Raw genomic sequence first — 27,218 nt, 5'->3', positions numbered from 1 at the left:
CCCAAAAAAAAGTGCTTATTATTGTATATAATATTTACTGCTGTGAATGAATTTAAGTTTTATGTTGGCCCCATATTTTGAAATTTTAAAGCTTCTTAGCATTTTGCTATTCATGGTGGTAAATATGAATTTATTTTCTGCATAGGAAAATATCCTGAGGACATTTGCTGATTCAATGCAGAATTTAAGTGCATGCACATCTTAACACTGATGCAATGTGACATTTAAGTATCTATTTAAACTTTCCTGATCTAATGAAGCAGTTAAATACTTGGGTAATTTTTTAAACATTTTTTGCATTTTCACTAATATGACTGGACAAATGCATATGTTGAATTCTGGGCATTTGGTGTAAACTGATTAATTATTCAAGTGGGATTTTTAGGTATACATAACTAAAAATGATGTTTAGTGGTTTGCTGAACTAATATGGACGTAAACACATGCCTAAGTGATTTTGTGAATCCTAATCATCACTTTGAATGTGCTAATGGAATGCTGTGATATATTGCATTATTTCTGTGCCAAGGAGGGAAAAAACACTTCATTGTAAACAGTATTACTGCTTTGTAATCCAAAACACTTTTTTTCCTGCAAAAAGGGTTAAGAAAATGAACAATTCATCCATGTGTGAATTCAAATGTAATATTACAAGGTCCATATTGATACTGGGCTTCTCATAGTCTCAGTCATGTAGCCAACTCTATAAAAATACTTGCTGTATCTGTGGGGAGAACTCTGCTCTTATTCTAAAGGAGCATGTTCAGAACACTTTAATCCCAGATTTGAAATACTGCTGTATTGGAATCATTGATAGTTCAGTCTATTATGTTGTTTAGTTTCCTCACATTGTTAATTTTTGCAAATTATTTATTCTTACAGGTTTTGCTACTTGCATGTTTAAATCTTCTTTACTCTTTTCAGCTTCATTGCTGAAATATTGAAATTCTTCTGCAGAAATTGTTGGATATAATATATGGCAAATATGATGATGCAGGGTTTTTTGTTGCAGGTGGTTGGTTTTTGCATATGACAGAAAGCCTATACTGCATGCCATGGAAAGCTGGCTCTGTAGAATAATTCAAAAATAAGAAGCTATAGGAGGCTCTTTGCAGGTTTCCTCTCAGTAATGTGCTGCAGTATTTCCTTGGACATGGAGAATGTGAATTACATAACTGAGATACACTTAGTCTTAAGTTTATCTTAGTCTTAAGTCTTACTGCAACATTGCTGGTAGTGTTTCCTGTTAAGTAGTGTCTTTCTGCCAGGGTGGATCTGTTTTACCTTCTAAATCCCTGCCATCATATTATTCTACCATTTATAATGTACATTGGGGCACCCTAGCTGAGAGTTGTACTGCACTGCACGGGATATGGGAGGTACTTCTGTGCAGAGAACTAAAGTTTTGTAGCTTACTCTACTGTGTTATGAGTCTTACTACTACAAAAGAAGAATGATTGCCTGAGGTACTGTTTCTTTTATTTCTTATAAGTGTAAAGAAATTCAAATAATTGAAATTGTTCTTCCTATTTGATTGGTCATTTATTTATTTTTATTTTAATGCTAAAGTGTAATTTTATGCCAGCAAATGCTGTAACTTTCTGAAAATATTTGCATATATCAAATAAGTTTATTTAGACTTGTGTGTGTGATTCCTGTTACAGTGCAGCAAGAATACCTACATTTGTGCTGAATTCACTCTGGATTTTGTCAGGTTCAGTGAAAATACAGTTCTGTGGGCTATATTTAAAGTAGCAAGTAATTTTGCTCAGTAGGAGTGTAGCAATTGATGCTGAGTCCCTTCTGTCTGCAAAACATGTAGTTTGGGAATCTTAATTCAAACTGGATATGGTCTGTTTCCCTGCTATGAACTGTCCTAAACATGCTTGTCCTAAAGTGACCTAAATGACTGGTCATTGGTTTAGCTGCTGTGTCCTCATAATATGGAAGGACCATGCTGGCCACACTAAATGTGTTATCTTACAAAGATATCTGGCTGACATGCACCATTCTTTGCTTCAGAGAGAATCACAGGAAGTAGCAATGTTTTGCTAATAAATGTAATTGCTTCTCTACAGTTTCCCAGTGAACCTGGAAGAGTCAAACAGGTATACAGTGTGTCTAATTTTGACTTATCATCCTCCCCTTCTAGTTTCCCATGTAGATTGTCTTTTCTTCTGTCATTTTAGGTACTTGAGATTCATTTAACTTTTCATGATGTGGTGAGAACTAGGTTGAAAACTTTGAACTAAGAAAGGGTATCTTGTTTTAGATTTATGAGTATCTCATGCACTTGCTAGTACTTATTACCCATTCCTGTCAGAAAATTATTCTTCTGGCATGGAATCAAAGGCCTAGAAAGTGACTTGTTTCTTTAGTAAAACCTTTGAGAAAAATCATAGGGAGAGTCTTTGGCAGTTGCCTATATCCCCATATCCTTCTCTTTAATATATGGGATTTGTAAAATAGAACAATTTCGAGAATTGAGATGTTAAATTTCATCTGTCAAATTTGTGAAAGCTAGCTATTAAGTAAAATGCAATGAGGCATAACCTTACTAAGGAGATACTACAAGAAATATTTTTCGGGAAGAAATGCAGTAAAATGAAACTTACATTCCTCTGGTGTTCTGTCATTGCGTACCCTAGCTAGTGGAGATTTTGAGTCTCGTTCACTGATTTTGCTGGGGATTTTTTGTTGCTTTTTTGTTTTGGGAGTGTGATGCATTTGATTTCATAAAGGGAGGGTCTACAGAGCAGCCTCATCAACAGCTGTGGTTACAAGTGACAGTCATAAATGAGAGTATATACCTAAAGACATAATTAATCTGAAGTGAGCTTGGAACAGCTCCTTAGCTAAATGCAACTAAATCAGCTACACAGTGTGTAATTAACTTATAACTGTATTAGTGCTACTACAATATTATTCATTATATATGTAAGTTATTTGTTTCTCCATATGAAATTTGTAATATACTAAGTAATGATTAAGAGTTCATTATAGCATTTTGTTCATATTATCATAATATAATTGTGATGTATGTTCATCTTATTAATGCTGTTATTCCTACTTGTTCTTAAAAGAAATGTCAAGGAAAATGTCAGGAAAATATGATGTAGGATTTTTTTCACACACACTAAGAAGCATCTATTCAAATGACATTGAAATTTTAGTTCTTGTCTAGATTTTGTAATTCTGCTTGTTAGTGATGACAGGAGTGTATCAAGGAAAGGTAGAAGCCAACAAGACTTAATGTTGAAGTCAGGAGTAAGGTGAATAAACTTTAAATTTGGTTATAAGACTAATTCAGAGCTTAAAGTAGGAAGAAGAACTGAGGAAATGGCTTGAATTAAAAAGGCAAAGATTTTTAAGACATGTGATGCTAGCTGATGGAACTAAGTTGAATCTGGGAAAGGTTTATGAGATATGGAATCTGTACAGAACATAAGGTGGGCTATGTGTACCCTGATATCTTCACCTGGCTAAGATGCAAGACATATGTCTCTGTGTACACAGGTAGAACCATGTGAAAAATAGCTCAGATTTAAATTGTAATCATTCTGTTTTCATGTGAGAGTTAATCCTGATAGATGTAAACAAGTTTATGTAAATTAGTTGCTTTACCAACTTCTCCTTGACAACATCATTTACCTCTTTGCCATGCCATTAAAGATCCTGTCCCAGAACTTTCCTTTCACAGGTCTGCCAGATCCCTACAGAGTCTTTTCAGACTGTGTGTGTGTGTAGCTGAGAGGGACCAAAGAAATCATAATCATGCTGACTCAAGTGGCCATTGAGGATGTGGAGTACTGTTATTTCTGAGAACACAGTATAAAACCCAATCTATTACAGGTAACCAAGAGGGAGATCCAATTTATAAGCATTTTAGATCAAGTTAAATTTATAGGTATTTAATTATATACATTTAAGAAATAAATTCTTAATAATTGCTTAGAATTACTTATTGATTAGGAAATCAGGAGTGTGATTGGCCATTGGAAATTTTTTCTCTCTGTCTCATAATTCTGATTGTCTTAGTTTAAAAGAACAGTTCACCAGTTGATTACATGCAAAATTGCTGTCAGCACTAGAAATCCATCAGAGATACTGATCCTTTGGGTGCATAATGAATAGGATATGTTGTTATTTGGTGTGTTATTTTTATGTAGTCATAACTGCTGTGTTTTTGGTGCTATGAGTTAGAAAGATCAGTAAGAAAGGCATTTTGGACACCGACAGAGGGATAAAGAGAACAAATCAACTACAGAAATCTTTGATTTACCATGGGCACTTCTGTAGATTTAAAGGAGGAATTTGATGTGTGAATTGGATGTTAAATAGGCACAGGGAATTGTTACCTTGTCATCCACCATACAATAATATGTATAGTATATCACTGCAGTCAGTCTTGAGGCCAGATAGAGATTCTTTTTTAAGATACTCAACAAATGCTGTTTAGGAAGCAGTTTATGGTTTGGGGAGACTTACATACATACATATGTGTATGAGAAGACCTCATGCCCCAAAATATGTTAAAATAGCAATAGTGTATCATAAATTTAAATTATATGCACTATTGAATTTATGATATAGGTTATCCAGGGAGGAAATATATGAAAATCTCAGAGACCTAGAGTTGTTTGTCATTTAGCATTATTTATATATCTAGAGAGTTGGTAGCTTAATTGATATTCCTGTGGTACAAAAATATTCCTTATATCTCCAGATCTGCATGTTTTCTACATTTTGATGGCAAAATCCCAAAAGAAACATGATTTAACTAAACTGAAAGTGGGTGGATTTAGCCAAGAAACACTTAGTCTTGTGTTACCATCTGAACCAGGTGGAACTAGAAACAAATTGCTGAACATAAGTTATTCCATGTCCTTACTGGAACAATTTGTACTAAAGAGCCTCTACAGACAGAGCACAAAAGGAACTCTCTATTCACTATTTGTGATTTTACAGTTTCTTCACTTAAACTGGAACTCTGAGGGTATAACATAGCATATTCTTTATTTCTGTGACGATCCCAAGACTACTTAAGCTTATAAAATGCCAAAAAATTGGTCAAAATTTTTGCGCATATGCTGTCATTTTAAGTTACTGGTGATGTCACCAAGGCTGAATGGACTGATGTGGCACTCAGGAGCAAGAGCTTTCCAGAGCATCCTGCCAAGCAGTCTCACCAGGCAGTGATTCCCACCCAGGTCCCTGGACACCACAGGTTGCTGTGGTACAGCGTGCACCCCCTTGCAGCTGCACCTTACTGCAGCACCACCATGCCACATGCACACTCTCCAATAACTGTGTCTAGTAGGCAGAGCACCTTTCCAGGGCAGCTTGTGGTACCATCCAGGTAATGAGGTTTCTGTGTGGAGGGCTGCCCTTGGCATTACACTTAGTTCTGCTGCAGTGGAAAGACTCTTCATGCAGCCATTGCAGTCCCTACACCGACAAAGGAAGGGCTCCTCAGCTGCTGAATTGTCTTGGGTGTTCGCATATGCTCTCCTCACTTTTCTGCCCTGGCTTTTCATGTTTCCCTTTTTACTGTGCTCTGTAACTCATGATGTTATATTTTATACTTCATGTTGCACCAGGGTAGGTTTAGATCAGATATTAGGAAAAATTTCTTCGCTGTGTTAAGTGAGCAATAGGCAGGCATTTGAACAGGCTGCCCAGGGAAGTGGTGGAATCACCATGCCTGGAAGTGGTAAAAAATGTGTGTTTGTGACACTTTCAGGGATGTGATTTAGGAGTGAATATGGCAGTGGATTGGACTTTATGATCTCAGAGGTCTTTTCCCTCTTAGATGATTCTGTGGTATGAAAGAAGCATCAAAATTGGCACCAGTCACTTCAGAGCTGCTCATGGTATTAGCCATTCACAGTTTCTGTCTAGAGCTGTTATCTTAAACATTCTTTGCCATGTTTATCCCATATTTAAAAAAATAATTAATCTGTATTGCATGGTATTGCATTGCTTCTTTCTTAGAATTATTCTTGCATTCAGGTAATCCAGAATGTTAAAGAAAATAAATGGGACAAGTCTTAATATTATCTGGAGAAGCAGATGTAAATTGGGATTTTCTGGACTTTTATGCAGCTAAGTACTTAGGAATAGCAAGATGCACAGATTATATGGATCCAGCCCTGCCAATCTTGGCCAAATGGAAAAAAAAAAAAACCCAAATTATGTAAAGCACATAGTCTGGGAATGCAATTCTGATGCATAGAGGGCTTGTCCAAATTACTGCAGCATTTTGATTCCCATAGAGAGTGGCAGGGAAAAGATCTGCCGCCTTGCATTTTTAAAATCCTATAGTTGGTGAGTAAAAGAATTTCTCTTGCCATTCTTCCCCTTTGAGGAAACTCCATGTCAAAGGGGGTGATGTCAGCTGTTCACTGATGTGTCTCCTTGTTTGAAAATGTTGTCTGTAACCCAACACACAAAACTGATTTATCACCTACCTGAAATATCCAACCACATTGCCTTCTGCTAAGATTACAAGGAAGGAAGTGTGCTTACTTGTGAAATAGCAGTGGCTGAAGAATCTTAAAGGAGGGGAATATAAGCATTGTCATAAGCATTGATGCTGAGGTGTAGAAGTTGGGTAATAATGAAAATGCCTTTTCACTCTGGGTTTCTACTTGCCTCTCTTGATTTCAGTGACAGTTTTGGTATGGTGATGATATTTATTCTCTTCTGCACTGATTATGTTGTGAAATTGAGAGGAATAAAGGCTGTGCCAGTGTCTAGAAAAAAATGCTGTGTTAAGCCAAAAAGAATCACTGTGGTGAGAGAGTTCTTTGATAGTTCTTCAGGAAGATAAGTATCAGTTTAAATACTGATTGTTTTCTGCTTTCTTAGCAAAATAACTCTGAAAAAAATATGAATTAAAAAAATTAAAATGGAGTCTAATAAGAAAAAAGTAATTTTCTATGATCATTTTTGAACTTGTTAATAAGCACAGCCTTAGTTAAATGACATTTCCCTTCTTAGGAGTGTTATTGACATTTTGATATGAGACAGAGAGACCTTTAATGAGATCTCAATCAAAGGTAATATTTATATAATGATACATGAATTCATAAATGCTAGTCAAATAAAATGCTGTAGCCCATTTTGGCCTTCACCTTATGAAAATCTGTACAGGTCATAAGATGAAAAAGCTCAGTAAATGACGACTCATACTCTCACCTGATTGTCTAATTATTTCTGACTAATTGTGTGAGTTAATGTTTGAAGCTTAATCTTGCAATATAACTTAATTCATCACCCAGGAAAAATGCATGGGAAAAGACTGAAATTTTCTCCCTTGCTTAACATATGATCTCTTTAACTTTTGAGTTTATGGCGATTTCTATTCTCATGTGAAAAAGGTAGCATTTATGTAAACTGTATGTTAGCTGCCAAAGAAATGTGCAGACAAGTAGACAGATCCTTAAAATTCATATTTCATGCCCTTGTTTTTTCAATTGTTTTACTAGCCAAAATCCCAGTCTAGTACATTTTGTTGTAGCTTCAGAGGGCAAAAGCCTATGGAAAAAATCAAGTTTCCTGAGGTCCATCCAAATTGACCTTAAACATTTCCAGGGATAGAGTGTTCATGGCGCATCCCATAACTTTCGTTGTATGTTTTAAATTTACACTATAAAGCACAGACAAAATAATAATGCTATTCTTGTATTTTTGTGTACTTTTGTTCATTTTCAAGTAATCTGTTCTGTGGATTGTCCATTACATGGGTAAGGATGCAGATTGTGCTGCCTGAGTGTGAGCCCAGAATCACAGCAGCCTTCTTCATGTAATACTGTTGTGTGTGCACACACCAGATCGGTCAGAGGTGGCTTGGGATGCTCACTTACAGCAGCACTTTTTTCCTTTGTTGCACCTTTTTTTTTTTCCTGTGTTTGTGGATTAACTGACATAATGCTTAATATGGTTCTTCCTTAAGTTATGCCAAGTCCAGATGTTTCAAAGTGCCTTGTAATCATAAATTTTGACCTAAAGCTTAAATTACTTTGTTACATAATTTACACCTATGTACATTATGTACATAGGTGTATGTTATGTAAGAAAGTAATTTAAGCTTTAAAATTAAGCTTCTACTCTCACAGCATCTTCACAACCTGAAGAAAATAAATTCCTTAAATTATTTCTTGATGAGTGAAGAAGGAATATTGTACTTGGGATTTCTAATTTTCCAGGTTATAAAGGTTTTAGAGGTGAAATGAAAAGATAGTAAATGAGTTGTGGTTGATTTTTCAAATACTGGTTTTAGCCATATTGTTACTTAGTCTAGATTTATCTGTTTGAGATAGGCTACCACTTTCTCAAGAGGAAATTTTTATTTTCAGGAATTCTGAAAAGCTTTGTGTCACTTCTGTCTAGTCAGATTTATCTATCCAATTTTGATATTTAATTCTGAAAATTTCTAATTTCATTATACTGCTGCCAAATTATTTTCATCTTGTTGTGCATTATTGTTTATTGTTTTCTTAGGATTTGTGTTCATTTGTTTGTTTGTGGGGGTTGTTTTTGTTTGGGGTTTTTTGTGGTTTGTATTTATTTTGTGGTTATTTTGTGGTTTGGTTTTATTTTCTTTTTTTTGTTTGATTTGTTTTGGGTTTTTTTCCTTCTATTTTCCAGAATTTCAAGGGAAAATTCATGCCAGAAAATTACATGAACAGCAAATAATCATGAGGATCAATATTTCTGAATTTTCAGATCAGATATAAAATGAAGCTTACAATGTAAAGCAGCACTTAATCTTTGTGTGTACAATATTAGATATCATATTTGCTTATATGGCACTAACATGTGTTTATGCAAACAAAACGTTAGAAAGTTGTGGGGCTAATGAAATTGGGTTCTTGTACCTTTTTGTTGCCACATTATACCTACATTTCATAACAAATTGTCAAAATTTTAAGTAACTACCTCACCTCATTTCATTTTGTAACCCCAGAAGTAAGTACACTTGTTATCACTTGATTTGCAACTACATTCATGTTACTAGTTATCCCTTAAAAATGGCTCTCATGAATAATGAAAATAAATCCCCTTTCTACTCCCATAGCAAGAGGTTTTAAGTGCTACCACCTGGCATCTTAGCAAAAGATCATAATAACCATGTTTTCTTACAATAGTTCATTGAGAGGGTACATGGCAAGAATTAACAAATTTCCACTTTTAGAGCCAAATATGAAGCTGAGTCTCTACTCAGGCAAAAATCAATGGCAGCTTTGCCAGACCAAGACATAGGTGGCTGTTCTTACCACTATGATTTATAAAATCTTTATTTTATCTTAACTATTTCTGTTCTTTTTTGTTCTCTAATTAAAGTTTAAAATCAAACTGCTCTTCTTTTCCCAATATGTGTTTGGCCTTCTTTTCTACTTCCTCCATCTATCTGTTTACTCATATCTTCATTTGTATTCACCCCATCACACCTTTTTTCCCTCTTTAAGGTTGATTCATTTATCCTGTAATGCCCATTTATTACAACCTCATCTTCACCACTCTCTTTTTAACTCTGTTACTTATCTGTGTGATAGGAATTGTTCCTGCTTAACAAAATCAGTTTCTAATTCCATTTAGCTAAGTAGGTTCAACTGCTTTGTGTGGACATTGAAGCAGTTTAAAAGTGGCTAAAACAGTTTTAGCTTAACCCAATTAAACTAAATCAATTTTGGCCACTCTTTAACCACTTTAAAAGCAACCACACAAATGAGTGCATCAATTTTGTCTAAATTAATTTAGACAAATCAGCAGATTTCACATCTGTAATCCCTTAGTATCTCTTTTCAAATTCTTTCTCACCAGATCACAGAGTCCCACACATTTTCTTTTTGATCCAGTACTCCAGTTTTCAGACCAGGCTGATTCTGGAATACCTCTGAAAATTGTTTCAGATTATCAGACTGCAAAATACAAAGTCTTAGAACAGAAGTAATGGTTTCAGACAAACTCTGTTTCATTGCACCACACTGTGATTAACTTAATGCTAGGGTACAGAATACATTCTTGGAGAGCAAATTCACTATCATTGATTAGTGTACATTTCAGCCTATCAGAAAGGTTAGCAGGGCTTCTCAGATACCAAATATTGGAAATAGTAAGGGCACATTTCAGGAATAAATTATTTAAGGAGCATGTTATCTGGATCAACCTCAGTCTTTCCTCTCTTCTCATTTCTAGGTGATAATAGCTAATCTTGTTAACTAATCCTAGGGGTTTTTTTTAACCCTTTCAGATAGCTAGCTGTGAAGCACAGCACTTACAGGCAGGCAGAAGATTGCATACCACAGAGCAGCAACACAGAAGCACTAATTTTCAATGTTTAGTAATCACTTAAATATAAGTTCTTGGTTGAAGGACAAATATGATCCTTGAATTTCTTCTGAGGGGAAGACTGAGTAAACATAACATGCCTTGGATGCAGTCTTGGTAAATTTGTGCAGCTGTGACATCCATATTTCAAAAAGGCTGTTGAAAGATTCAGGGAATTTCAGAAAAGTGTGACAAGAGTGGTTCAGAAGGTTTAAGAGCTTTATTGCAAAAGACAGTGAAGAGACAACTTGATCAGTCTAAATGTACCTTAATGGGAAAAAAATACATGGTAGTCAGCAATCTTTTAAGATAGTGAAGTTCCTCAAGATATAAGCTGAAACTAGACAAACCAAGGTTGGACATGAGCCACTGAAACTTTGAACTGAAGGAAATTAGTCAGGGACATAATAATCTGCTTGCTTTCATCACTTGAATTTTCAGCTCAGGATGGTACCAGTTCTGGGAAAAAAAAAAAATTATAGCTCAGGAAGACACAGGGTTTCGGAATGGTAGTGTTCAATGTTATTTCCCATTTAGACAGGAATCATAATAAACTCTATACATGCAGGGAATCCTTGGTCAGTGGAACATTTCCCACATAACTGTAATTATACCAGGAATTCCAGTTCCAAAGGAAAGAAGGAAGGGAGGCAGCAGCACACAGGGAGGCTGTTGCTGGGGTTGCTGGAGTTAGTTCTTCCTATTCCAGCTTGCCAGAGCTCCTCTTGACTTCTTGCTTCCCTTTCCTGTCCACAGTCATTTGCTGCTCTAATGTATGTAATGGTATAGTGCTGCACATGTGTAGCAAGAGAAATTTCAACAGAGTAAATATCAAAATGAAATAAGCATGATTTTTTGAAAGCAGCAGAATAGCAAAGTATTACAAAGAGCAGAATAATAAAATTTAAGGGTATCAGACTATAGTGTCTCAATGACCACAGTACTTCTTTAATAGGCTTTTATTTGATATGTAATACTGTGGACTTTTTATCTGCCTGTTATCATGAGGAAGAATATTTTATGTAAAGGAAAATGTGTGGAAAAGTAGTGGGCAAATTTCCCATTTCTTGCAAAACTAAAATATATAACAGTTTCATGTTTAACAAGCTAGCCTGCTTGATTTGAACCATATTACATATTTCTTCATAGAATGGTTCATAATGTTCTCGAAGTATTGTCAACGCAAATACTTCACCAAAAAACATTCTGTTCTTTAAATGTCTTCCTTCATCACATCATTTCAGTTAATCTCCTCAGCCTTTACTCCCTCTTCTGTTTAAAATCTCAAAAAGTGATTGCAGTTGATACGTGCCATATGAGGCTTCACTGAAGCTATTTAAAGGCTACTGAATTTAAAAGACCCAATTGATTCATATGACAATTTAGAAGTGGGGTTAACGGCAAGAATAATTTTGTAGTTCACAGAAAAAAATAATTGAAAATGGCGCAGAAAAAGAGCATGTACATATGTGAAATACAGCTGAAAAGCAGCATAGAATAATTATAAGGTCTTCCTCACCCTTGGCTCATTGCTTAAACTGTGTGGATCTGTATCATTTTGTGTACCATTCCTTTTTAACTATATTTGAAGTTAAACAGCATGTATGGTGTCTTTTTTCTGTCAAAAAGAGTGACAGCTTCTATAATTCCCTTGTTTCACAGAGTATAAATATTCCAATGAGTGTTTTCATGGCTGCAGTCATTGAGTTTTAACATGTATATTTATTGGTTGCTTGTTCTGATAATTTATGGTCAGCTGCCAAGAACAACTAAGCTTTGTAGTTAAAGATGTTTTTTCAAGTTAGACTTAAAAAATAAGGTTTCTAAATCTAAAAACATGTAAAATAACAGTAAATTCTTCTATTTGGGTGATAGAAGAAAGCTGGTAAATTAATACTCAATTCCCCAAGATGTGACTTTCTGGAAGCCCCTGCTTACCATTAATTTGCATAAAATTTCATATGCAGACTGTAAACAGTTATGAAAGTGCTACTGAGAAATCTCTAGCTCCAGAATGTATTACATAGTTTTGCTGGTCAGGTGAAGTTAGAAGATTGCATACTGGGCCTTATATTCTTCTTGAAAATATATAGATATATATTCCTGGTGGGTGGGAGGTAAAACCTCTCTAGATGGCTACAAAAATCTGTGTTTTCTGCTAGCTTCGATATATAAAACATGTATATTGAACAGCTAACCAGTTACAAACACCAAGTGGATATAGGTGTCTTATCTTTCCATTCTTGATTTAGCTCTAAGCAGCAGAGGCAAAATTTGATATTATTAGTTGGAGTACTTAACAGCTACAAGGTCAAACTGGCAGCTAGTGTCTCAAATGAATGCAGAATGCATGGTAATTACAATGAAAAAATAAAAGCAGACTAACGTTTACTTGCAATGAGGCTCTTTGTAATTCAGTCACTATATAAAGATGTCTCATGTCAGTGCATATTTAGTGAAATGGTTAATGGGGTTAATGGTTAATAGCCCTTTTATTCCCAGCGCTGTGCCCAAAGCAGTACATATTTTAACCTTTCTGGGATTCAGGAAATTTAATATCACAAACATTTGGCTATGAAGGCACAGTCTTGATATTTGTAAAAGCTGATGATGAAGTTATACCTTAGTTTGTCGTGGTTTACAACAAGAATGAAAGTTTATCTTCTCTTAGATAAATACATAGCATCATTATCACATGTGCCCAGAATATCATCATTATGCAGTATTATTTATACCATACGTGGGCTAAAGGACTGGAATGTCTTCAGCTTATGGTCCCATCAGAGGGAGTCAATACATTCCTCCCTAGACTGCTTTTCTAGCCAGGTGGTTGAAACCTTATGTTGTGCTTTGTGCAGCTATTACCATTCCTGAAAGTGAGAGGCCCAAAAGTATGATAGAAATGAGAACCAAGATTTGTTTTCTAAGTATGGGTCAAACTCCAGCCCTTCTGGAAAGTGGCGTTTTGATGCCACAAGGAGTAAAATAGCTTATAATTTCATAATGAAATTTGCCTGGAGATTTGCACTGTTGAACTCTTCATAAGCTACTGCTTCCAAACACATTCCTTTGAGGAATCATACAGGACTTCCTTTGGTTTGTATGGGTTTTTCACAATACTTTGTTTGAGCCAGATTGTACATATTTTGTTAAAAGGGAAAACAAACTCAAAACCCATATTAGCACAGTTCTACTTTCTATGTACCTATATTTGCTCTTGCAAAGCCAGCCAGATGAAGTCAATATTTCCTAGAAAAGCATGGGGAACGTTTATTCCACCCAGACTTTCTAATGAACTGAGGTCTTGTCCCTTTACCTGGCCAGAGTTCTTTTTAACTGTGCTTTTAAATTTGCAGTGACATAAGACATCTTATATACTGACTGGGTTAAAGAGTCTCACTGCAAGTAAAACTGTACCTTTTTTTCATTACCATTACCATTGGCAAGTGCCTGCCGGTAAGAATTATGGCATTAACTAATTAGCAGTCACTACCAAGGCATAAATCACTACCATAGCCCTCAGTCAGTGGTTTTTCTCTCGATATAGGGATTTGATTGTGAAATTTTGAGACCCATGATAAAGGTCTTACTGATTTCATAGGTCTGATAAAAACACACGATCCCATAGAATCCTTGAAGAATTACATGTTTAAATTCTGGTTGTTCTGGTCATCAGTCTCTACTGAGTAAACCTCTGCAGGCAATTCTAGCTGTTGGTGCTTTTTTTAACATTAATTTGTGAGTTTTCCGTATTGCATTACAAAATAAGCCCACCAAAATTTTGAGACTGTTTTATTCTTGCACTGGATCAAGTTTTAAATAGTATTTTGGCAAGCATCTAAGTACAGTACAACACTGAACCTGAATGAAGTACATCCAAGTATGAAAGGGTTCTAGCCAGCACTGTCAGAATGCCATCTAGACATTAATTTCCCACATAAAGGGTTTACTAGCACTTTGCATGTAAGTTGTATAACTTGTGACCAGCTGCTTCCGTGTGTGGTGCGTAACTGATGGGAACATATGGCTTTAATTAAGTAGCCTATTCTAGCTGATTTTTAGGCATCTATCCACATGGCATACAATATTTGTTGAATCCAAATCAAGTTTCACAGCTGTCTCTCGAGATAAACTGATTGACTGACATGAGCTGCTTTTAAACATTGTCAGGTTAGTTCCCATAACCTCAGGAGATTCAAATAATGGTAAAAAAAGGGCTCAGCCATATGCATGAAAGCTCATAGGACTAGATTTATATAAATATATAAAATATGTGTGTGTGTGTGTGTATTTAACATTTCAGGCTAACCTTAATGGATTTCTCTAGCTACTGATGTTGGAACACAACAACTGAGAGGCCAAATGATCTCCACGTTTTTCTGATTTGGCTGTATCACTTAAGCACCGTGTACAGTGGTTTGACACCAATTTGAACTTCAGTAGTAAGGACATGCATAGCAATTGAAAAGTAGAAAAGGATTATTATCAAAGTGCAGAGCTGGTGCCTCACTGGTTCACATCAATGTAGAACTGGTGTGTATTTGCTTTTTTTAGGAAGAAAAGTGAAAAAGACAGCCACCAAATGCAACACAACCCTTGTTGTGTTAAACAAGCATTTGTTTATTTATTAAGGGCACTGAACATCAGCTTAGTGAATCTGCATGTGATTAACTGTGATCATGAAGTGCATTTGCTGATGTAAAGAGAAGAATATAAAAATTAAGGTTATGAAATATAAAGAAATATCCATCCATCTTATGAAATTGAAATTGTATTCTCAGTAATTTTTTTAGCAATTCATGCTGAAGGAGAGGACAGATAATCACAGCTGATCTCACATAATACACTGCCCATATGCTTTCCTAAATGTTTCATGTGTAAAATTAGAAGTTTTGTATGTCTCTGGCAGGATTGGGTGACACCTTATGTACCTGAGCTACATCTCTAGGTTTACTTTTTTTTTCACATCTCAAAAGGTTGTGTTTTATTACACAAGGAATAGAAAGGGAAACATGGGCTAAAAAGGATTATGAAAATAATTTCAGAGGCCATGAAATTCTTCTTGGGTAAATTAGGTACTTGGAAAACTGATTGAATCATATAATGAATTCTGATTTACTGATTTTCTATAGTATAGTGGTGATGGCAAGAGCCCAAAACTGACAAGTGCTGTGAGGGAAGGGTGAGAGCACTCTAAATGCCAAGTTTGGAACTCTGTAATTAATAAGCTGTCTCTGGTCTCTATTGAAGATAAACTAAATATTATAAATTTGAGAAGATATATTAGCGATGATAACTTGTTAGAGTCCATGATTTATACGTCTGTGGTGGACCTGTGCTCTGTGACTTGTAACATTCTTGAAAATATTGTAGCGAGCTGGAATGTCATTTAAGCCAGAAGAAGTAGTCAGAGGATGCAAGTGAAATATACCTTTCTTGACACATCTACATTGAATAGTAATATGAGCCAGACTGAGAGCAAGATGGGTGTGTGACTCTGACAAAGGAATAAGGAAGGTAAATGTAACCAGTAAACCCCTCAAGGCTTACTCATTCATGGGGATTAGGGGTGGAATAGTTTCTTTAGTCAGATAAGATGGTATAGAAGTTGGGAGAGATCTTTGTTACTAAAGATAGTATTGAAATGTGTTTTATTGTAATTTTTTATGTTATGTTTCATACTTGAATGACTTCTGAATTTTTAAATCAAGAACTTGCTCCTTTTTTCTAGAATACTCTTTCATATTTAAGCTTACATAGAATTTAGTGTGAACTATGATGTAAATAAATATCAAATGCCAGATTTAACAGAGCTGATAAATCCAAAGGAAGTGATATTTTAGATAAAGCTTTTCATGCCTCCAATTCAGGACACTCATGACAAGAAGTGACCTTTTGTTCTGTATTTGTATAGCTCTTCTTTGTCCTTGGGGTCATGACAACAATTCTTAAATGCTGTGTTAATACAAATAATAAATAACTGTGGCCTGGCACAGGGCAACAGGAACAACTTTTGGGAGGCAATCAGTATTTTTGGCTGCTAAAGGCAGAATTTTTGTAGGTCAAGTAATACTGCTTTCTCTGTTCGCACCAACATTTTTAACCAAATAGAACCAGTCTTTTAGAATTAGTCTCTATGCAGTTAGGCTCAGGAGCCTGGGGACTCTAGAGGGTCCATGTCAAACTGCTTAACTCAGGAGTTTGCATTTGGAACAACATATACCTGCAAAATTCATGGTTCTGTCATTTAGCAGCTAAACCATTGCTGTTTGGAAACCATGGCAGCAAGATATTATGATGTCAATGAGAAAATGTGTATGAGGCTGACACTAATAATGGTTAGTAAACTGAAGAGAGTTCTTTTAAAGAGAACTGTTAAATGTTGAAATCTGGACATTAGAAGTAGTTGAGATCTGTGATCAGGGATGCTGAACTACTGAATTTGACTTGTATAATTCTGTGTTGGTAACTGAGCTCCGCCTAGTTTCAAGGGGAAATGATAAGAGCTTTACATCAGTGTTTTAGAAGATCAAATTTAAAAATCGGTGTGATGATAGGAGAAAGAGTTTGTTGTTTTAGTCAAGTATCAGCAACAATCAGCAGTTTTACTGCTGACTTCTTCTACAAAGCAAAGAAGTAACAGACTAACAATACAAAACTGATTTTAAACTGATCTTTCCCTTCAAGTTTCTTCTACACTGTCAATAAGAAACATTTCTTCTGCCTGTTCTTGGTTTGGCTGTGCTCTCCAGTTCCAATTTTCCACAGCTAAAGAAGTAGAAGTTCTGTTTCACTGAAGAAAGGTGTGTTACTTGCCAGTGTGTGATAGAAAGGTTTGGGGCTTGATTTGGTTTCGTTGTTTTTGTATAATTTTATCCAGTTAAGGTATCTTGTCTTGTTTGATTTGTGAAACTGATTTCCATCCTCTAGAGAACAAAAAGAAAATACTGTCCTGTAGGATCTGCATTTGGCTGTGAGTTGAGTCTGAAATACTCTTGTTAGCTGTGCTTTGGCTCTCAGGAGGTACATTCCTGTTCAATATTGTTGTTAGCTGTGCTTTGGCTCTCAGGAGGTACGTTCCTGTTGGTGGTGCTGCCAGTGTGAGTGGGAGCCTCCTTCCCTGCCCACTGTTCCACGCTGTCTGCCTCAGGTGTGGATCCCTTCAGCTTCAGCTGTACAGATCTTCAAGTTTGCTACGGATGTAACTTCCTCTCTTTGACATATTTGTACCTTGCAGATTCCATTTTTTCAGTGAGATGACATCAGATAGCTTGAGAATAATCATAGGTGTAAGAGAATAAAACTGCAGGGGCATCTGTCCAGTTACTGGGGATATTTTTAGCAGACTGGGACTGAACCAGTGAAGCCAGTTTTGTGTTGTGGTTATGGAGGAGGCTTCAAACTCAAGCCAGCCCCTAGTTTGCCTCCTGAAATTCACAAACATTGGTGTGAAGGAGTTTTATTCCAGTGTTTTGGAGATTTGGTGATAGGAGGAGGCTAAAATACAGTCACATTGGGTGAGTAGAGATGAAGCTGAGCATAATGGAGCAGAGTGATGATTATAAAAACACTAGGAGAACTGTTCAGTGTACCGAGTCCCCTTGTGAGACAGAGTCTAATACTTGCTAAATGCTATAATGCACTTTAGCCCTATAAAGTGAAAGAGAGTGTTCCTGTAGACTTCAATAAGAGTCCACACAGAGCCTTTGAGATTTTAGGTAAAAGGATTGGTCAAGGAATCCATTAGTGCTCCCATAACCATTATTATTGTTTTATTAAAAATAAAAATAAATCAAAGAGAAACAACAAACACCATTTAGTACAAACATCTGAGGTAGCATTTTGACTACTTACAGACTCATTTATATTTCTGGTGGTTTCCTGTGGCAATGAAATCCTGATAGAGGAGGCAGGGGGAAAACAAGTGGTATAAAGATTTAAAGGAAACAGCAGTAACAAATTTACCAGTTTTTCAGGAGATTCTGTATCTCTTTTTTAGCAATAATGCATATTTTACAGTCTTGATTATTTGTTTGTATGTACAAAATTACTTTCCTGAATTCTTACCATTAAGCATGTTAATTTAAGGCTATCTAGATCAAAATGTCTATAATGTTTGTTTATTCAGTGCAATCTCAGGATTAAACCTCTGGTTTGTAATGATGAATTGAGAAACATTTATTTCAAGGATGTTTAAGAAAAAAAAGAAGTGTGAATATATGATAAGCGATGCATTGTATGCCTAATTCATGTCAAAACCAGAATTTCACTAAAATGAAGATTTATTTTATATGATTGTAGGGTAAAAGTACTGTTCAATTAATGCATAGGGGGATTGTGTAGTCAAAAAGACACAGCAAAATCATTAGAAAATGCTTTTGAGAGGTTTTTTAAATGTTACAACATTACTGTTTTGGTTTGGGTTTTTTGTTTGTTTGTTTTGCTCTTTTTTGTTTGGTTTGTTTTACTCTTTTTTGTTTGGTTTTGGGTTTTTTTTTGTTAAGGGTTGCATGCTTATATTTTGGAGTAAAAGAATTCTTCTGGAAGTACATATCAGACATATACCTAATATGCATAAAGGTTTTTTCACTACAGTAGCTTTACATTTGCTTTATATTTAATAAAATGTATGGATGCTTTTGTTCAGAGTATACTTTTGTTCAGATAACTTTTGTTATCTCTGTGAAAGCTTTTACAATCTATTGTCTGACTTCAGAGGTCAAAGAATTGTCTCCTCAAAGTTGTTCTTATGATAAACTAAACTGCAAAGTGTTTGTATCTTTTGTTGCAAACACAATCTATTGTAATTAAAAGCAGAAAACTAAGTAGAGGAAATTCCTTTGTAAGGATCAGAAAAAATGATCAAGTTATCAATTGGATAGGAATGTTTTGAGTAGCAGCAGCAGCTTCTCAACAGCACCTTCTGCCATACTACTGATGATAGCCTGAACTGAAAAGTGAACAGCTCTTCTCCAGAAAGGGTAAGGAAAGCATTGCAGTAAGATAATTCTTGAAAGGATTGCCACTCTGAATTTGTTTCTCAGATATTTTTCGGACCGTCTTCATTATAAAAAGAATGCAGAGAAACAGGAATTTATGTTTTTAACGATTTCTCCTTTAATCAGTAGCCTATTTTAATCTAAGTCACACAGGTTCAAGTTACAGAACTGGATGCTTGTTATTATCTTATAGATAAGGTAGCCATCTATTTGTTCATAGCTTAGAGGGCAAATCTGTAGTATGCAGAGCTAAAGTTAATTTTATTCTTGTCATCTCTTGCAGTACTTTTTTGGTGACATGTAAAGATGCTTCCTCTGTATGATGTCTCATGCTTCTTCCCTTTGCAATTGCCTGAAAGCACTCTACTAAACCTAATCAAAAGTTTTTGAATTTTTTTCATTCATTATATCCTCTTGTGCAGTAGTTGGCAAAAAAAGCAAACTATCAAAATGCTGTATATGTAGTTGTCCTAAGCTGGATGTTATGAATTTGGTTTTGGCTGGTCATTATTTCTTTATGTTAAAGCTTCGTTCACTGATGTATTCATCAGAAAAGAGACTCCATTGATAATATTTCTAACATCTGCTGATGTAAGCTTTCATAACCTCTGCTGAAGAGGCTTTCAGGAAAATACATGAATTCTGGACTCATTAGCACTGTTGAACTTGGGGCACATTCTTCTGTGTGTGCTCTGTCTCTGTGAGCATAGCTGCAAGAAATGATGCTTTGTCCCTATTTACTTATTTTCAAATAATTCAGTATGGACCCCTCTCCCATACACCTGATGAGTCAGGGGGGAAAGGGAGTAAAGGAGTGAAATAAATTGCAGAGAAGTGCAGTTTCCTTGTAACTGAGGTAGATTTTGAAACCTCAGTGTACTATGAGTCAGTGACTGAATTACTAGAGCAGGAAGTTGAAATTAATCTTTCTCTCTGTCTTGCTGGCTGAGGAGATTTTTTAGCAGGTTAATCATCCTTTTTCAACCTACAAATTTTGTTTTACTTATATTATTTATCCTAGTGCTTTTAAATATATATATATATATTTAAATTGATTAACAGGCTAAATTTGCAATACTAATCTAGTAGGTTAGAGTGCAAACACATATGCTGAGTGTAGAAAAGCCCTTAGTAGCTTTTAAGATTGATTAGTTAAAATAAATAACTATTCTGTGACGTCCAGTAGCCAGAGAAGGTTTAACTACACAGTATTTTACTGTGGATAATTCATATGATTTAGCATTTAATAAATTGAACTTTTAGTCATGTTTAAAAGAGAAGCAAGAGTAATTTGTATGCATTGGCTACTGATTGTAAATTATAAATCTGTGGGATTGAGTTCAAATTTGTAATTGGTGGAAAAAAATCAGTAATTAACTGGGAGTACAGAAACGATTTTCTATCAAAGCTGTCTTCCACAGAGAATTCTTCTAAAGCTGTTCATGATTATAAGGGTTATGATACATGGAAACACTATAATTTGTAAATAAATGTCAGCATGGTTTAATCTGGTTATAAAATGCTTTTGGAAATTAGAATCTTCCGATTGGGTAAAATAGTTGAATACATAACTATCTGCTTAGAGCTGCATAATTCAGGTTCCACAAGACAAGGATGCCTTGAGAACTGGGGTGGATGTGAGTTGTAGACAGTAGGAGCAAAGCCAAGTAAGTACTTTCATTCTCTGTAGTTGTAGTCTGAAGGATGCCTACAAAAGCATAAACTTCATAGTACTGTAGTGCCCATGTGCCTGCAGTTTTTGGTTTTTTGGCACAATTATACTTACTGTCATTAGACCTGATTTTTCAGTTGAAATTTATGTTTAATGCCTGTTTATTCATCTGTTCTAGATATTTTGTGAAGGGTTTAGCACTTAGGAAAAGTGGGGGGTGTGTGTTGGATTTTTTGGGATGTTTTTTTAATAAAGTCTTTCTAAAGCACCATCCTTTTCAGCAGGTGACATAGAAATTAAACCTCTACTTTTGTAAATCAGCTGCTTAAAAAGTTAACAGATTAAAAATACAAGACAACAAATATGCAACTGTGTCCACTTCCTTATTTTATTCATGCCTTCATTTCCTACAGTGAGCAAATAAAATAACATCTAAATTAAAATATATGCTATTAAAATTCAAAATAAATTTGCTTCTAGAGACTCCTCAGATTGGTGGCAGGCAGTATTTGGTGCAGGGTTTTTGTTTGTTTTTTTGGGTTTTTTTCCCTTTATGGGACTGGGTAGATGGTGGAAAGAAATAGTAGTGATCCAGCTCAGATAGAAAGTCTATATCAATATTTGATTTTTCATAGGTCTACTAGAAGAGTTTAGCCATGTCTAGAGATACAGTGTTGAAAGAAAAGTGATCTATGCACCTGGAGGCTGTCTGGGTACTGCTTTCTATTAAGTATTATTATTCTAACCTTCTTGATCTAGATTTTTTCATCTGCTTCAGATTTTAAAGTAGAAGAGAAACATTCTGGTAAAAACAAACCTTTTCTTGTATTATGAAGCTTTTAAGAAATTTAGCTACATATCTTTCTTCTCCTCTTTGAAGTTCGTATTTCTGTCTTCATTACTGTGAATTTTATAGAAATATCATTACAGGTAGAGATGCATATAATTACTTAAAATGTAGAAGTGTTGACAGGATATGTTTTACTTGTATTGCTGTGCATGAGGTCAAGTATCAGAATCTGGTTGGTCTCTTGTGGGCAAATGAAAAAACAACATTAAACTGTAGCAAAAATTATAACTTTAGCAACTGATTTCTTTATGAAAACAGGAATGTAGGAGGTTTCCATTTCTTTATAGTACTATGTTGTGCTGCATTAAAATTTCAACTGAAGATGAATTGCTAGTGGATCTGTAAAATAATAACTCACATATATAAAAGTTCCAATGACTGTAAGAACTTCAACTCATCTTCATTTCTTTTCCTTTTGCTTGAAAAGTAAAAATCTAGCCTTGCTGAAACTCTATGTGCAAATCTGTTGGTACTATTGTAAATTTATTTTTACAGAAAAATAAAAGTGCTAAGAAGCACTTTTATTTTTCTGTAACACTGAAGATGCTGTGTTTATTTGAACAGCAGATTAATATAAGTCAGTAGCAATTTCTTTTAAATTCAGTAGCACTACTCAGCTAGGCAAGGTGACTTTCAGCAAAGGTTTATAATCTCTGTTCAGCCATGTGAAATTTGACTCAGTGCTAGAAACAGGCCTACAAAATCAAAAATGTCATGAATGGTGGAAAGCAAATGAACCTTCCCTCAGTTTTCTTGATTTGTTGGTCCTTCTCCATAATTTTTCACTCCTGTTATTTCTGCACAGTGTTCCTAAAAGCTGAATTGACCGCCTTGCTTATCTCATCACTCTGAGAAACCTGGGTGTAGGGGGAGAGCTTGAGGAGACAGCAGGAACACGTGGGAGCAGAGAGTATCAGAAGCAAAAGGTTTATTTAAAAAAATATAAAAACAAAAGCGCAGATATGGGATGTCATAATACCTAGATGTCACAATACCTACATCTTGCTTAAGCCTCAAAAATAGCAGGTGATAAGTTTCAGATACATTTAAGATTGAAATTATACACCTGCCTGGCAAGGATTTGTTTCTTCCTTACCTGAATCTACCCATGCTGCATCACCTTCAACTACATAGACCAGGGGACTATACATCATTTAAATCAGTCTTCTGGACCACTTTGAATTTATTAAACTAATTTATCCCTCTCTTCACATTCTTATACAGGAGATAAACATATGGGCTTTTATTCTTGAAGCCTCCAAACATATTTTTTGAAGCAGAGTTGCAATCTAGTGTGGGCAAGTATTCACTGAATAAATGGGATTGACACTGTTGTTTATTTATAGACTTTTATATCACTCTCTTTGCAGTAGAAATGGTTGCAAATTAATATAATTTTACAGTCAGGTTTAATATAAGAAAGTTGTATTCCCATTTTACAGAATGCAGGGCCTGAGAACAAGTATTTGAATGTACCTAAATCTCCAGGAAATCTTGTTCTATAGTGAATTTGTTTGAAGAAAAACAGGTAACATTAGGTGATGGTCTACAAAAACTTTCTTTCTTTGAGTTGTTATGTTGGCTTCCTGCAGAAGTGCTTTCTATTTAAGGTTATGTATCTAATTTTACTGTCTCTAGAAAGTGCTGTTCTGCTGGGGACTTCTAGATATACAGAAGGCAGATGTACCAATCTGTGTCAGCCTTCCTCAATTCAAAGAGTGACTTCAAATCAAATTGGTTTTTTTTCTCTCTGCTTGTATATTTGGGTTTTTAGCAAGACTATTGTTGTATAAATATGACAAGATGGGATTAGAAAGAGAATTGATTTACTGTGTATTAAGATGGTCCCTTTTGCAGCTTGCTACTGTCACTTTCATTAGGCATGACATGGACAAAATATTTGGTTCCAGATTTATTTTTGTAGTAGTTAATGTTTTGGTTTTTGGGTTGGTTTTTTTTTCTTTTTTTTTATTAAAGGGATGAAATGCATCCTCTGTGATTTTTCAAAGAAGCTGAAAGAAAGAGTTACAGGGTGAAAGGTCTTTAAGTCATTTTATGAGGGCCACATTCATTGAAAATCTATATCTCACTTGTGAGCTTTTCCAAATCTAGTTCTTTTCCACCCTGGGGGGGGGTCAAAGCCCTCCTTTAAAATAGATATATTAAACTATGTTCAGTCAATTAATGTGCTATTTTACATTTTTGTAGACAAAACAAAGAGCTCAAGGTTGTATTACTTCCCACTGTAACCAATCAATTAAAGAAAGTCATTGTAGGAAACCCAGCATAATAATAAGTAATAACTCTTATACCTGAAGTGAATGAGAAAAATTAGCTTTTACTTTTAATTAAATATCATGCCAAAAGGTATTCAAGCCATTCTGACATATGTAGAAGATAGAATAATAAAGTACAGACCCAGTCTTAATCACTCTGCATTATTAAACATTCATATACTGTCATTAACAGTACCTGTTATAATCCATGTCATTTTGTGCCTTGCAAGTGAAGCACTCATCTCCTTTCAAATACTAATCACAAAAGCAGATGCTTAAGGTACTTGAATAACCCTTTTATTGCCATGCTTTGCACATGTGTTTCCAAAGTGAGTCTGAGCAGTGTCAATGAAGAATATTATAAAAACTAAATTATGCCTGGCTGTGGTGTAGAGGATATCTCTGACTATATTTTAGGCTGATTCAAATACTAGATTCCAATTTGGATCCATCTCACAAGCACACTTTTTGCCTAGTATTTGCCAAAGTCCCTAGAAAGGTGTGATTTACAGTCCTGCAAGAGATCCTTTTTTTTCAATTATTATTAGTTTTTTAATCACTTGAAAATTGAAGTTGCAATGTATTGTCGCATTTTCCATCAGTGAACTGAAGTTGATACACTGCTTTGTTGATGTGAATCAAACAGTAAATGTTGTAAAATTTCCCAGTTGGCATAAATAAAGTAAGTCATTTTGTAATAAAGATCAGATGATTTCCTGCTCTTCAGACTGCCTAAACCTTATTGTCTGTATGTAGGGATTCTAACAGAATAGTATTTTTTTTACCTTTCCCTCTGTGATGTTAAATCATTTAACATTGTCCTATTATACCTCTTTGAGGTATGTAATTGTTCCCTTGTTAGATTCAGTTAGATTCAGAACAGAAAGAGTGTGCAGTTAAATCCAAATCTGGGCAATTTGAAATACTGATGTTAATGTGGTCTCAATCATTATGCCTCTACTTAAATCTCCTACTGTAATTTTTAAGGGTTGTGCAAGATAAATGCTTTTCATTTTTTAATGTACTTATTCATGTTACTATCCTCCATTGCTGTCTTAACACACTCATGCTTAAGAAGAGAAATTACACGTGTAAATACTAAGATGCAGGAAAAGACTTCTGAAGTTCACTATATTAGCAAAATGGAAAATAGAGAACATTATTTTTCATTTATTTCCTAATGGTAGTAGATTTATGCATACTAATACCAGACAAATCATAATAACAGGAGCTAAGTCATTTTGAGGCAGAAGTGTATGAATTACTTCTTTTAGTTGACGGTTTCCCTGCAAGTGACTTGAGCAAGGTCACAAAGACACACTAGTACTTTCTAACTCCCAGAATGTGCAAAATGACCATAAAATACCCTGCCCTTCGATGTAAGCACATCTGGATTTCAGCATAAAAATTTATCATCCACTTCTTGTAGAAGCTACTGGTTTGGTTTTAAGGCTTGGTATGAATGTGGTTTTGGCCAGTGCCATACTGAAATGTGAAGGTTAGAAAGGTTCCTTATTATTACAGGAAGACTGGATTTCTTTCTTGGATTTTCATTTCCAATTCCTTATATTTTCATCCACATTTAGTTTCACCACTGGAAAAGAATAGTGCCATACATCATTCTCTACCTGTGGACAAGGTCAAGAGATGCTCTGAGAAACAACTCCTGCACTTCTTCCTTCTTTTTTGTCCTCAGCCATCTTTGTTGCTTCATTAATTTTAGACATGATCCCAATGAAATAAAATGTACCATGAACATATTGTGGATCTATGTCAGCATCAGGCTGATTTCTGAGAGAAATGAAAGACGTGTGAAGTTCCCCATAATTTATGAAAATCGGTATCTGTTGTAAGAGAGAGGCTGCTTTTGAAGGAAAAGTAGAGACAGAATTGAGCTGTCAGTCTAATTCATAGAAATAGTGCATTAACTATTATGCATTTAGTTTTGAAAGCTAGAAGATGGCAGAGTTTCTTATCCATCAAAGTTGTCTTGGGTGTTAGAGATACATAAATATAACAAGATGGTTTGTAAATGTAACAGACAGACATATCAGTAAAAAAAGTCTTCATAAGTTCTGCTGCTTGAAAAGCACTTTATTAATATTCAGTCATCCACACCATTTTTAATCTGTTTTGTTGAGTACCTCACTGGCATAATAATCTCTGATAATCAGTGCTTTTGATTTTTACTTTAATGTGTTCAACCTTCCAGCTCTTGCCTTCTTGAGGCTGTTTAAGTTCTTTTTTGACATCTTCATAGTTTCTTTTCTTCACCAGCTGATCTCCAAAATGTCCATGTCTTTTTGAATAGTCCTAGCATTTTGACCAGCATTTTTAAGTAGCTGTCATTTGGAGGTTTCTTGTGGATCCTCATTCTGAACTTTTTCTTTCCCGTTTTAATCAGTGCTGTTTGCAGCTTGGTTAGCCTGAAAAGATGGATGTCATTAATGAATCTGGTTTTCAGTGTCCTCCTATATAGAACATTCCATTGTCATCTCATAATGTCAAATCCGTCATGGCTTCCGTGTCTAAACAGGGCAAGTTTAGGAGAAATGGGCCTTCTTTTGGATTCCTGAACCATTTGCTCTATCTGCTGTTGTTACAGCTGCCCTAGACAAACAGGAAATGTGAAGGGCTTTTACTTGCCCAGCTATGGTAAGTATTATAGAGGGCAGATGGATGCCATCACCAAATATTTATCCCTCTGCTTAACACTCAACATCCCTGTCATCTGCATGGATATGGAATTTATTCTCCTTTGTGTGACTGACTAGTTTAACAATGCAGGCAATATTTGTGGTTTTGATGCCACCTGCTGAGCCAAACTTTTTTTCAAGATACAGTGTGAGGAAGAGGTTTAACAAACCATATATTTATCATTTACTGAAAACTACTTAAAACTTTCAGCTCTTGAGTCAAAAATATGTTTTGCTCATGTAAACTTCTTCTCTGCTAGCCTATTTTTCATATAGTTGTACTGCTAGATCCATCTAATACTTGACAGGTTCTTTCTTTAAGGTTGAAATATTCAATATGTTCAAGACATACTGCAAAAGCAAAGAGCTATTTTAGCAGGTCCTTGATGA

At 35.2% G+C, this 27,218-nt stretch overlaps 1 protein-coding gene across 8 annotated transcripts in view; it reads left to right on the top strand.

Moving 5' to 3' along the window:
- DGKB (diacylglycerol kinase beta) overlaps positions 1–27,218 on the top strand; it is a 378,030-nt gene that overhangs the window by 194,721 nt on the left and 156,091 nt on the right. The window lies entirely within an intron of this gene.

The sequence above is a fragment of the Melozone crissalis genome, unplaced genomic scaffold, assembly GCF_028551555.1.
Source record: "Melozone crissalis strain CALT ecotype California unplaced genomic scaffold, PUWL_Pcris_2 ptg000016l_1, whole genome shotgun sequence".
Classification (NCBI taxonomy): Eukaryota; Metazoa; Chordata; class Aves; order Passeriformes; family Passerellidae; genus Melozone; species Melozone crissalis.
This window is presented reverse-complemented; position numbering and strand designations above follow the sequence as displayed.